We start from the raw sequence: 11,159 nt of genomic DNA, 5'->3' as shown, positions 1-11,159 counted from the left end.
TCTCTCCCAGATGGAAGGCGAATGTGGTGGTGTCTGCTGGCTTTCTCGTAGCTCTACAAAAAGGGACTCTACAAAAAAGGAAAAAAAATGTTTCCTCTTTTAAAGGATTCCAGTAAGCAACTCCCCCTTCAGTGGGTGGAGACACACCTCCATGGAAATCATCTAATCAAAAGTTACCACCCACAGTCTGGACTAAAAGGGACAGAAAAGGGACAAATTGAAGGAAAAACAATTCCAAGGCAGAACCAGGGTAAGGTCTGAAGCCAATAAACCAGAGATCTTTGCACAAGCAGAAAGAAAACATCCCCAGGGAAGCCTTATGAAATGAGAAGAGAAAGCTAGCAGATATCACCATGTGCCTTCCCAGCTGACAGAATTGTTCTGAACCTATCAGCCTTTCTTGAACCAAGGTATCTTTCTCTGGATGCCTGAATTTGTACATTTTCACAGCCTTTGAACTATAAACTTGAAATTTAATAAATTCCCCTTCTTGAAATCCATTATTTTTCTGGTATTTTGCATTTTTTACTTGGAATCTTTTATGAGAGGGCACAAAAAAATGCCCAGAGGTGTTTTATTGGGAGAAAGTTCAGAACCAAGAAAGTTTAGAGAAATAAAACACACTGGGAGAAACAGGTAGGAGCCACAGGAGCTGAAAAGGCCATTTTGAAAACAGAATCCAGGAGAGAAGGACTAGCACATGTTGCCACGTGCCCTCCCATGTGCTAGAGGAATCCTGGATGTCAGCAACCTTTCCTCAGAAAAGGTACCTCCCTCTTGATGCCATAATTTGAACATTTTCATGACCTTAGAACTGCAAATTTGTAATCTAGTAGATCTCCTTTTAAAAATCAATCCATTTTTGGTATATTGCATTCCAGGAGTTTAGCAAACTGAAACACCTTGTTTGGCAATCGTGGTAACAAAGGATATGTGTGTTTTCTGTCATAAGAGCAAAATGATAAAATAGATATATGTTCAAAATACACTAGTCCTCTCTGTTTATTCCATTTTTCTTGATAAGTTGCTAAGATCAGGTGGCAGACCTCACATCACAATTTCAGACAGTCACAAGCTATTCAGCAAGGGACCTTTGAGAATTGAGCATTTCTGTTTTCCCCTGTGAGTGGTTTTACTTTTGAATAGTTGCAATTATTTTTCATATTATTATGGCCTGTATATTTTTTGACCAACAACTATAAAACCACTGGTTGGCAAATGCATGCTTTCCTCTAACAAAATCCTTGGTAACTGATAATTGAAGCCAAATTGGGAATTGCTTTGCAATGACAGTGATGTCTTAAGCTGGATATTTTGCAGTTTTGTGTGGGCATTGACTGTAACTTCCGAGTCTCCAAAACTTACAATTTTAGCTTACTTTCAAAACATTTTTTTTTGCCAAGGTTAAAACTGTATAGATTTTGAAATATCCAGACTCAGAAAATCAACAGAGGTTTTCCTTAATCACTAAAAATTTGAGAGTTAACAACTAATATTTTTAACTACTACTATATGGCAGTTACTTTACATATTTTTCAAACTGTATTCCCAATTCACAAATGAAGAAACTAACCTCAAATTATTGAGCTAATTAATCAATGGGGGAGAACTTACTCCCACAGTGGTAGGAGGTGGGTTTAAACACAACTGAGTTTATTTCTATTACACCAGTGTCTCTCAACAGGGGGCAGTTTGGCTCCCCCAGGGCATTTAACAACATCTGGAGATATTTTTTGATTTATACTACAACTGCCTGAGGGCAGATGCTGGGTTAAAGAGCTACTGCAGAAATGCAGTGTGCAGCTGCATTCCTGTGACAAATCCCCTCGCCCACTGCTGCCAAAACAATGCAGTTACAACCCCACCAAAACTACAGCAGCCTTTGAATTTTAAACTCCACGAATGAGGGTTTACAATTTCCCGCTTGACCCCCCCCACTTCTACCCCAACCAAGGAAAACCCCCCAATTCCCCACACCCACCAAAACCCACAGTCCCTCCACTATAAAGGATCTTACCTTATTCTCTCCAGATGGGCTGAAGTCTGACTTCACATCCCACCATGCCGAAGCCTGAAAAAATTCCTTTGCCCATGGTCAGTTTGCTTCTGAGCCTTATGTGAACCTAATATTTTGGTGCTGGAACCTGGAAAAGGTTGTTGAGACAAGCTGATCATTAGGAGCCTCCACCTCTCATTGCCAACCAAGCAAGTAACACTGGGCACTGACATTCAAGTCCTCTGAGACCTTAAGGACTTCAAACAGCGCAATAGCAAATGATCTGAGCTCCTCACATCCCAGCTTTCTTTTTCCTTTGCCTGTGGTCAGTTTGCCTCTGAGCCTCATGTGAACCTTACACAATGGAGAAAACAATCCTACACATCCTGCATTTATCTGTCCTGAAATGTTAATAATGCTGAGGTTGAGAAATCCTTCATTACTCCAGCAGTTTCTGACCTTGCATATACAAAAAAAAAAAAAAAAAAAATCACCTGGGGAACCTCAGAAACACTGATGTCTGGGTCTTATCCAGAGAAATTTTGATTTAGTGCCCTTTTGTGCAACCAGGATATTGGGATTTTTAAAGATACCAGCTACATCTCAGCCAAGTTTGATAGCCAAGGCAGTTTACACTGTTGTATCTGCACACATGGCTGAGATACTACTCATCAATTAGAAAGTTCTATATGGAAGCAGGAGAGTGATGATGGGAGTAAATGATCTGCTACTTCTTCTTAACTCTTGCCAGAAATGATTTCCAAGACATACATGTTAAGCAGGCAGCTTTCTGGAGGTATTGGCTCCATTTGACCTAGACTGGGGAACACAAGACTAAGGGTGATGTTCACCACGTGTCTTAAGTCCCTAACAGAAGAGTTAGAAAGTAATGCTCTCAGCAGGGAACAGGTGATGCATTCAAAAGGCATGCTGGAAGAGTAAGAAAAAGTGTAAGAGAGTCTGAATCTGCATCACAGTTTCTACACGTGCTCCATCTTCCTAGCTCTGTGGACCCTCCTTACCTATCTTCCTGTTCTTCTCCCTGCTCCATATCTTGAGAGTAGGATCACTGCAGACTGCACAAACCGGGTTCCCTCGTCCCTTGCTGTCCGGCGCCGTCTCGCTCAGCTTCTGATCCCCGGCCGGCGGAGGGAACAGGAGGGAGAGAGAGACAGACGCAGACAAACCGACTCAAGTGACAGACACGGGTTCGAGACACGCTGCAGTTGTGAGCACAGACCTTTACTGGAGCTAAGCTTGCAAGTTCTGTTACAAATTCCGCGCGGGACAGAATACCCCGCGGGGGAACAACCTCTATGCGGCCGTCAGGTACGGCTCCCTATGGGTCGTCTCCACCCACCCTGTCCGGGTAACCTCTTATATACTGTGCCCAAACCCAATAGGTTAGTGCCACGTATACAGAGGTGATTGGAAGATAGGGTTGGTGGGCGCGTGCGTCATACGCGGAAACAGGATGCGGGCGCCATCTTGACTCACTCGATGGGCGGGGGGAACTCTAGAGCAGGCCGCAGCGTGTCCACTAGGCCAGACCCGGGAGGCGGCTCTCCACATCTCCCCTTTTTTTATTTATTTTGACCCAGTGTCTCCATTGATGAGTGAGCTCCCGTGGGCCACTCAGGCCCACTACATGTTTTGGTGCTTTGGGGAGTCTGGACTAGGCTTGCTAGGCACCAACCAGAATGCCTCCTCATATAGAGACTGGAGAGCCCGTGAACTGGAAACAACGTGACTCTCCCTGCAGTGCTTCGCCTCGCAACTGGGTTATGTAGGGGGGCAGGAGAGCGGCAACCAGAGCCGAGAGCGTCATTAGGTGTCTCTGTGCAATGGCCGGAGTCTAGTCTGGCCAGGACCATGACTCCGCCGTAGAGATCATCCTTTAGACAAAAATTATGACTTCTGGTGCCGCCTTTTACACCCGGGACACGGCCATGGGCTTTGCAGCAGATCCTGTTTTCGAGTGCCCCGCCCTGAGTGGCCGGGACGGGTCATACAGTGAGGGGAAGGACTGGGTAGCGGGACGGTCGTTGCCAGGAGCATCAGGGGCGAGTGACATAGCCAACATGGTAGTGACACGTAATTGCTGCTGTGTCTGGAGCAAGCGTTCTAACAAACATTTAACAGTGACTAAACCCACTAATAGTCCCACTGCCACGAGGATCCAAGTAGTCAAATTGGGCCAAGAGAACCATGAGGTGACTCGGTTCCACAGACTTTGTACAGTCTCGCCCAGTTTGGAAAGGTCGAAATCAACGGGGGTCAACTTGATATCCCCAAGCACTCGAAGGTCTGAATCCACCTGTTGGGAGAGGTTAGTAAAGGTAGGGAGGTTTTAAAGCTGGTCCCCTTTCTATACGATAGAAGGGTGACTAGCGCTCCTGTTGTCATCTTGTCGTTCGTCGCCATCATCAGCAGAGTTGGAGACCGGATCTGGTGGCTCTGGTTGGAGGCTTATCAATTTTCTGGGCAACAGTTCCTTGGCGTCCTCGGGCGACGTCACGGTTCTCACCAGTCTTTCCGGAACCCACACAGGTTGACGTCCTGGTTCCTGGGGAAAAACACAAACAGAGCCTCTGGCCCAGCTGAGCACTGGGTCAGGGCCTTGCCATTGTCCTGACAGGACATCCTTCCAACGGACTAGACCTCTATGTGGAGGACTCGGAGTAGTGTGCTGAAGAGCAGGTGTCATTCCTAGTGAATTTTCATTTAAAAAATTATATGTAAATAAGGCTACAGACAGTTGAGCCTTCGGGGACAGGCCGTGGCCTATTCCCCCTTTCTGTTTCTTTAGTAAGTCTTTGATGTCTAAGATGAAAATAGACCAATGCTCTGGCAGAGCTGAGAGAAGGGGCAACCCCATCTGAACAGGTCCTAAGGACTCCATGCAATTATTAATGGCTCTTAAATCATGTAACAATCTCCATCTGCCTGATTTTTTCTTTATGACAAAAATAGGGGTGTTCCAAGGTGATGTGGAGGGAATGATGTGGCCCTTTTTTAGCTGATCTGACACTAGAGTGTGTAATGCTGAGAGTTTTTCCTGTGATAAGGGCCACTGAGGCACCCAGACTGGAGTCTTAGTTTTCCACCTTAGTTTTATAGGTGTGGGTGGGAATCTCTCCTCAGTGGCCCCTAGGAAAAACCCAGGCCTAGTCTATTAAAATTGGAAGCAGTCTGTATGGGCATGGTGTGTCCCTGCAATGAGGCTCCTAAGCCTTTGCCGGGGACATATCCCATTCCTTTTAACAAGCGCTTAGAAGTTGGAGAGCAGCCACTGGTCAAGGTAACGTCCATCTGGGTTAGAATGTCTCTTCCCCACAGGGAAACGGGCAGGGCTAATACATAAGGCTGAAAACTACCTTGATGTCCTTCCTCATCTGCCCAGTGGAGGGCAGTGGCACTCAGCATGGGTGCTGAGACCTGGCCTATTCCTCTAATGGTGTCCTCCGCCTTGCACGTCGGCCAGGCAGGGGGCCATTCTTGCTGTCTTATAATCGACCGATCGGCCCCGGTATCTAGCAGGCCTAAGAAGGGTCGGCCTTGCACTTTAAGAGTCAACATGGGGGCGGGCCGCGGTGGCTCAGCGGGCAAGAGTGCTTGCCTGCCATGCCGGAGGACCCCGGTTCGATTCCCGGCCCCAGCCCATGTAAAAAACAAACAAACAAACAAAATATAATAAAACAAGAAAATGTTTAAAGATGTTTCCCTTTCTTCCTCCCTTCCTTCCTTCTCTGTCTTTCCTTCCCTTCCTCCCTCTCTAAAAAAAAAAAAAAAAAAAGAGTCAACATGGGTCGATTCTCTAAGGACATATGAAGGCCCTCAAAAACTCCTTCAGTAAACCTAACTCCCTTATCTTTTCTCTGCTTGTTTCTGCTTGGAAGGAGTGCATGCAAGCTGGGTAGGAGTAGAAGCTGTGCTATCCTATCACCCTCTTCAATAACTAAGGTGCCTTGCTGAGATTGTATCATAATCCGGGTGTCATCTGTGGACTCTGGGTCCACAATACCTGGTATCACTGTTAGTCCCTTCAGGGCTGTAGATGCTCTCCCTAAAAGGAGCCCCACTGTACCTGGCGGTAAGGGCCCTTTAAAGGAGGTTCTCACTGATTGGACTCCCATAGATGGGGTCAGTACGAGCCTGGAGGTGGCACAGAGGTCCAGTCCTGCTGATCCATGGGAGGCGCGGAGCTGGATGGGTACTGTGTCGCCACACTGCCAGTAAGGGGGCCCACCGGAAAGGCGGACCCCCTCTGCCCGTTTTTTGGAATTTGCTCAGGACGGCCAGAAAGGCGCTTACCTTGCGCATCGAAGGCTGATCTACAGTCTTCTGCGCGATGGGGTCCCTTATGGCAACGGCCACAGAGTCTGGCTGTCGCATGAGGCTTATTAGATTGTTGGGCGGTGGTTGGTTGGTCCTTATTAGGGCAATTTCTTTTTATGTGTCCCGATCGGCCACATTGGTAGCATCCTTTAGGCTTTGCTCCTGGGTTTTCGGTTTGCACTGCATTTATTCGTAAGGAGCTGGCCAGCATGGCAGCTAGGCCTGCACTAGTTAACGGGCTGCCAGCGTCCCTGCACAGCCGAACCCAGTCCGTCAAGCTCTTTCCCTTATTTTGTACTAGAATTACTTTGCATTCTTTATTGCACTGCTCAAATATCATTTGTTTAACTACAGTCTCTGCTATTCCTGGGTCTGTGAAAATTCTCTCAGCTGCAGTTTGCATCCTGGCTACAAAGTCTACGAATGGTTCAGTGGGGCCCTGGTGTATGCTGCTAAGTGAAGCTTGAGCTTCTCCCTGACCTGCTAACTTTTTCCAGGCGCCTATGAAGCAACGAAAGATCTGTCCATAGACTTCTGTAGGGAACCCTGTTTGGTTTTGTGAGTGGGCACCCTTCCCTAGTAGCATATCTGCACTCCAACCGCCGCGTCTCCCCGCCGCGTTTTTTTGCGGCTTGCTCTTCAGCTAACTCCTCAAACCATGCTTTCCAATCTATATATCGGCCCGGTGGCAGACAAGCATGGGCCAGCTGGTATATATCTGCAGGAGTATGGCACAGGGCAGAAAGATTTTCAACCAAATTCAATGTGAAAGGGGCATTGGGGCCATATTGATGGACGGCTTGCCTCAACTCCTTTAATACTTTGTAATCATATGCTTCATACTGATTGTTACCCTGGGGATTAATGATAACCGGGTACATTTCTGAAGCTGGTTCTGGCTTAAGCGGTTGGTAACCGCCCAGCACACCGAAAGGTCTAAAGGTTGAAAAAGGAATCCAATTCCAGAAATGCCTCCCTCTATTGTTTGATGACGTGGGACCCGGAGGGCCTGCGTACGCAGGCGGGGGGCACAGCTGTAACTGCCCCTCCCTAGACCAGCCTGTAGGGGGTTCCGGGTCTCGCAAAGGAGGGCCACTGTAATTACCTGATTCGGCCACCAGAGGGAGCCCGTGGTGAGGGTTTTTGGCGAGATCACCAAAACCATTCACCGGAAACCGCCGCGCCCCTGCAGCAGGCGCTGGCGGGGCGGAAGGCTGCGTGGGTGAGACAGGGGGCCTCCCCCAATCGATCAGCGGAGGCGCGTCTGCACCCTCGGTCTCATCACCATCTGACTCTGAGTCAGAGGTGTCTGAACTAGTGCTTGACTCTGGCGGCTTACAAGTGGGCGGCTCACTTTCACAGGAGCCGTCCGCTAAAAGGGTCTTTAAGGGAGCTAACAAAGGTGAACTTCCTGACTGCCCCATGCTTGCAGTCGGCACTGTCTTTTAATCACTCGGGGAGCTCTCCCGAGTCACCGGGGCTACCTGAAAACCCGCGGCCCTTAACTCCCACTTAATAATAGGTACTCACCTTTCCGCGGTGATCAGGCGCAGAAAGTCCACTGCGAACTCCGGAAGTTCGGAGAGAGAGGGCTCCCCGTACGGGCCACCACTTGTCCGGCGCCGTCTCGCTCAGCTTCTGATCCCCGGCCGGCGGAGGGAACAGGAGGGAGAGAGAGACAGACGCAGACAAACCGACTCGAATGGCAGACACGGGTTCGAGACACGCTGCAGTTGTGAGCACAGACCTTTACTGGAGCTAAGCTTGCAAGTTCTGTTACAAATTCCGTGCGGGACAGAATACCCCGCGGGGGAACAACCTCTATGCGGCCGTCAGGTACGGCTCCCTATGGGTCGTCTCCACCCACCCTGTCCGGGTAACCTCTTATATACTGTGCCCAAACCCAATAGGTTAGTGCCACGTATACAGAGGTGATTGGAAGATAGGGTTGGTGGGCGCGTGCGTCATACGCGGAAACAGGATGCGGGCGCCATCTTGACTCACTCGATGGGCGGGGGGAACTCTAGAGCAGGCCGCAGCGTGTCCACTAGGCCAGACCCGGGAGGCGGCTCTCCACACCTTGCCTTCTTAGCTACAGTTCTGCAGTGGCTATTTCCCAAGATGCTTTAGCAGCACTTACCCTGAAAATCTACCATTCCTTCAATTCTCTTCCAACATGCCTTTTGAATGCACCACCTGCTCCCTGCTGAGAAGCTAATTATAACAAGATCTTAAAAACAAGGTGCCTAGTATTTGATTTGGGAGTATCTTTTTCTTTTGTAGAATTAAACAAAATAATCAACCTGGCATTGCATCATAATGTTTGACACTTTGGAATCATTCAATGAATGTTAACAAAAGTCAGCTAACTTATTTTTAACTTGTCTAAGCTTCAGTTTTCCCAGCTATAAACTGGTCATTTATTTATTTATCCATGTTTATACTACTGATAATTCATGATTGCAATATTCAAATAGGTTTTCTAACTTTAGGAATTGAATCCTAACCACTAAAATATATCAATATGTCCATAGAATTTTTAATTTTTATAGATTGAATCTACACCAATTTTCCCAAGAGGCTACTATGAGAGAGGGAAGTGGCTCTAGGTGTTTTAAGGATTTTGCTAGTTTATCACTCAGGGTTCCAGGGAAAAAATATTCAAGTTACGGTAATTTCAAGAGGGTTTATTTTCAAGGGACCAAGCAAAAATAAGACATAGAAATCTGCATTCTGACTTTAACCAACTCCCTGTTCTATTCTCCTGCTGGTGTCTCATTGGCCTATTACAGCTGGAAGCTCAAGAGCAGAGAAACCAATTGACACACACACATGCAGATGATCCTCCTGGCATTAGGGTAACTGGAAAGAACAGGGGAACAGAGCTGGAGGGGGAAACGAAAGCTATTTGGCACATGGGGTATTTTGTTTTTTTGTTGATCCATTAATGCATAGCATATAAAACGTTTTTATATAAAATATTACATTAGGTTGTGAGATCTTTAGAAAAGATCTACAGATTTGTGTGTAGAAATGTGATCTACAGATTTTGTGGGAGATGTATGAACTAAAGGATTATGACTTGGAGGCCAAATCCCATAAAGTTAGTGATCAATCACAATACAATATGTCTCTCAAAAGTTAAAAAAAAAGTTTTACTTTTTTATTTCTTCCATTCCTCATTTATCTATTCATTTACTTCTACATTTCAGTAATATTCTCCATCACATTTATTGAGTAGTTACTGTAAGTTAGAAACTGAGGATTCACTTAAAATAGACAAAACCTCTGTCATGTCGGATGAGTAAAAAAAATGCAGATAAAAAATGAATAAATAATAGGGGGAACAAAGGTTAAAATAAATTGAGTGGATTGAAATACTAGTGATCAATGAGAGGGAGGGGCAAGGGGTATGGTATTATGACTTTTTCATTTTTATTTTTTTGCTGGAGTGATGCAAATGTTCAAAGAAATGATTATGGTGATGAATGCACAACTATGTGATGATATTGTGAGCCACCGATTGAACACCCTGTATGAATGTTTTTATGTCAAGAACGTTTGTATGTTGTTTTTACAGTAAAATATTTAAAAGAAAAAATAAACCCTCAGTCATTTGCAATTTAATGAAATACAAACATATAGGTTTGAAAAAATTAAGTGTTGAGTACCAGGATTTGTTTTTTCTAGCATTTTTAATAAGTTGGCTCATGAAACAGCTAGGCAAGCAAACTTTTTTTGTTCAAAATTTTCATTATGCTGATTATGAAATGATTAGATATTTGGTATGTGACCAGGGAATATGGAGAACTCAAATTCTCTGACTCCAAGACCTTTGCTTTTTCAAACTAAGTTACCAACTCTAGGATGGTTATTATCATTTTGAATTGATCATAATCTTCTTTATATGCTTATTGGTTCTATGCTTTTTTTCCCTGTTTGAAAATTAAAACTCAGCCTTGACCCTTATCAAAAATATAGAATACTTATTTATCCTTAAATCTAGAATATCATATTTTAAGAGAAAAATCAGAAAAAGAATATATCTTACTTTCTTACTACAATTTGCTAAACTACAGAATGGAAATTGTTCAATATGAATCATTTTGTTTTAAATAATCATGTAAAGCAAATTTAAAATCCTGAATCAATTCAACTACCGAAGTTCGTTCTTTAACAATTGCTTGAGCTCTACATTTTGTTCAGAACAATTCAATTTACTTTAAATAAATAGAAAATGTCTACAAACTGTTCAGTCAGAAATTTCTCTTTTTGGGAGAATAAAATCATTTAATGAAATTCCAACAAAATAGAGCTCCATTGTGCACTTTCTAAATAGGTAAATGCTGTCTTTATTTTAATTACTAATCTGGAGGTCGGAACTTCAGAGCCTGCATCTTGGCTTTGCATTTAGAAATTGATTTGGACATTAATGATTAGATGTGAAGATTGTTTTCCCAACTTCATGCATCAGAATGGGAAATAAAACAATAGAATGAGCTACCCAGAAAAACAAATAGATCTATTAATAAGCTGATCCAAAATCTGAAAGAGAAGCCCAGGCACTGGACAGAGCCCACTAGAACCAAGAGTAGTCCTGCTGATAAAAGCTGAGGATAATGAATGTGAATTGAATTTGATAACTACCTATGGCGTATTCACATGACCCACTGGGTCATGTATGAATTGTTCTCTGAACGCCTCTTCAGTGCTAACTCCTGCTACTCTTCACTTATGCTCTCCAGCTACAGTGCCTTTCCTTTTGTTTGTGGAACAGGCAAAGCTTGTTCATACCTCAAGGCATTTGTGCCCACTGCTTTCTGTG

Source organism: Tamandua tetradactyla, chromosome 16, assembly GCF_023851605.1.
Source record: "Tamandua tetradactyla isolate mTamTet1 chromosome 16, mTamTet1.pri, whole genome shotgun sequence".
Lineage (NCBI taxonomy): Eukaryota > Metazoa > Chordata > Mammalia > Pilosa > Myrmecophagidae > Tamandua > Tamandua tetradactyla.
This window is presented reverse-complemented; position numbering follows the sequence as displayed.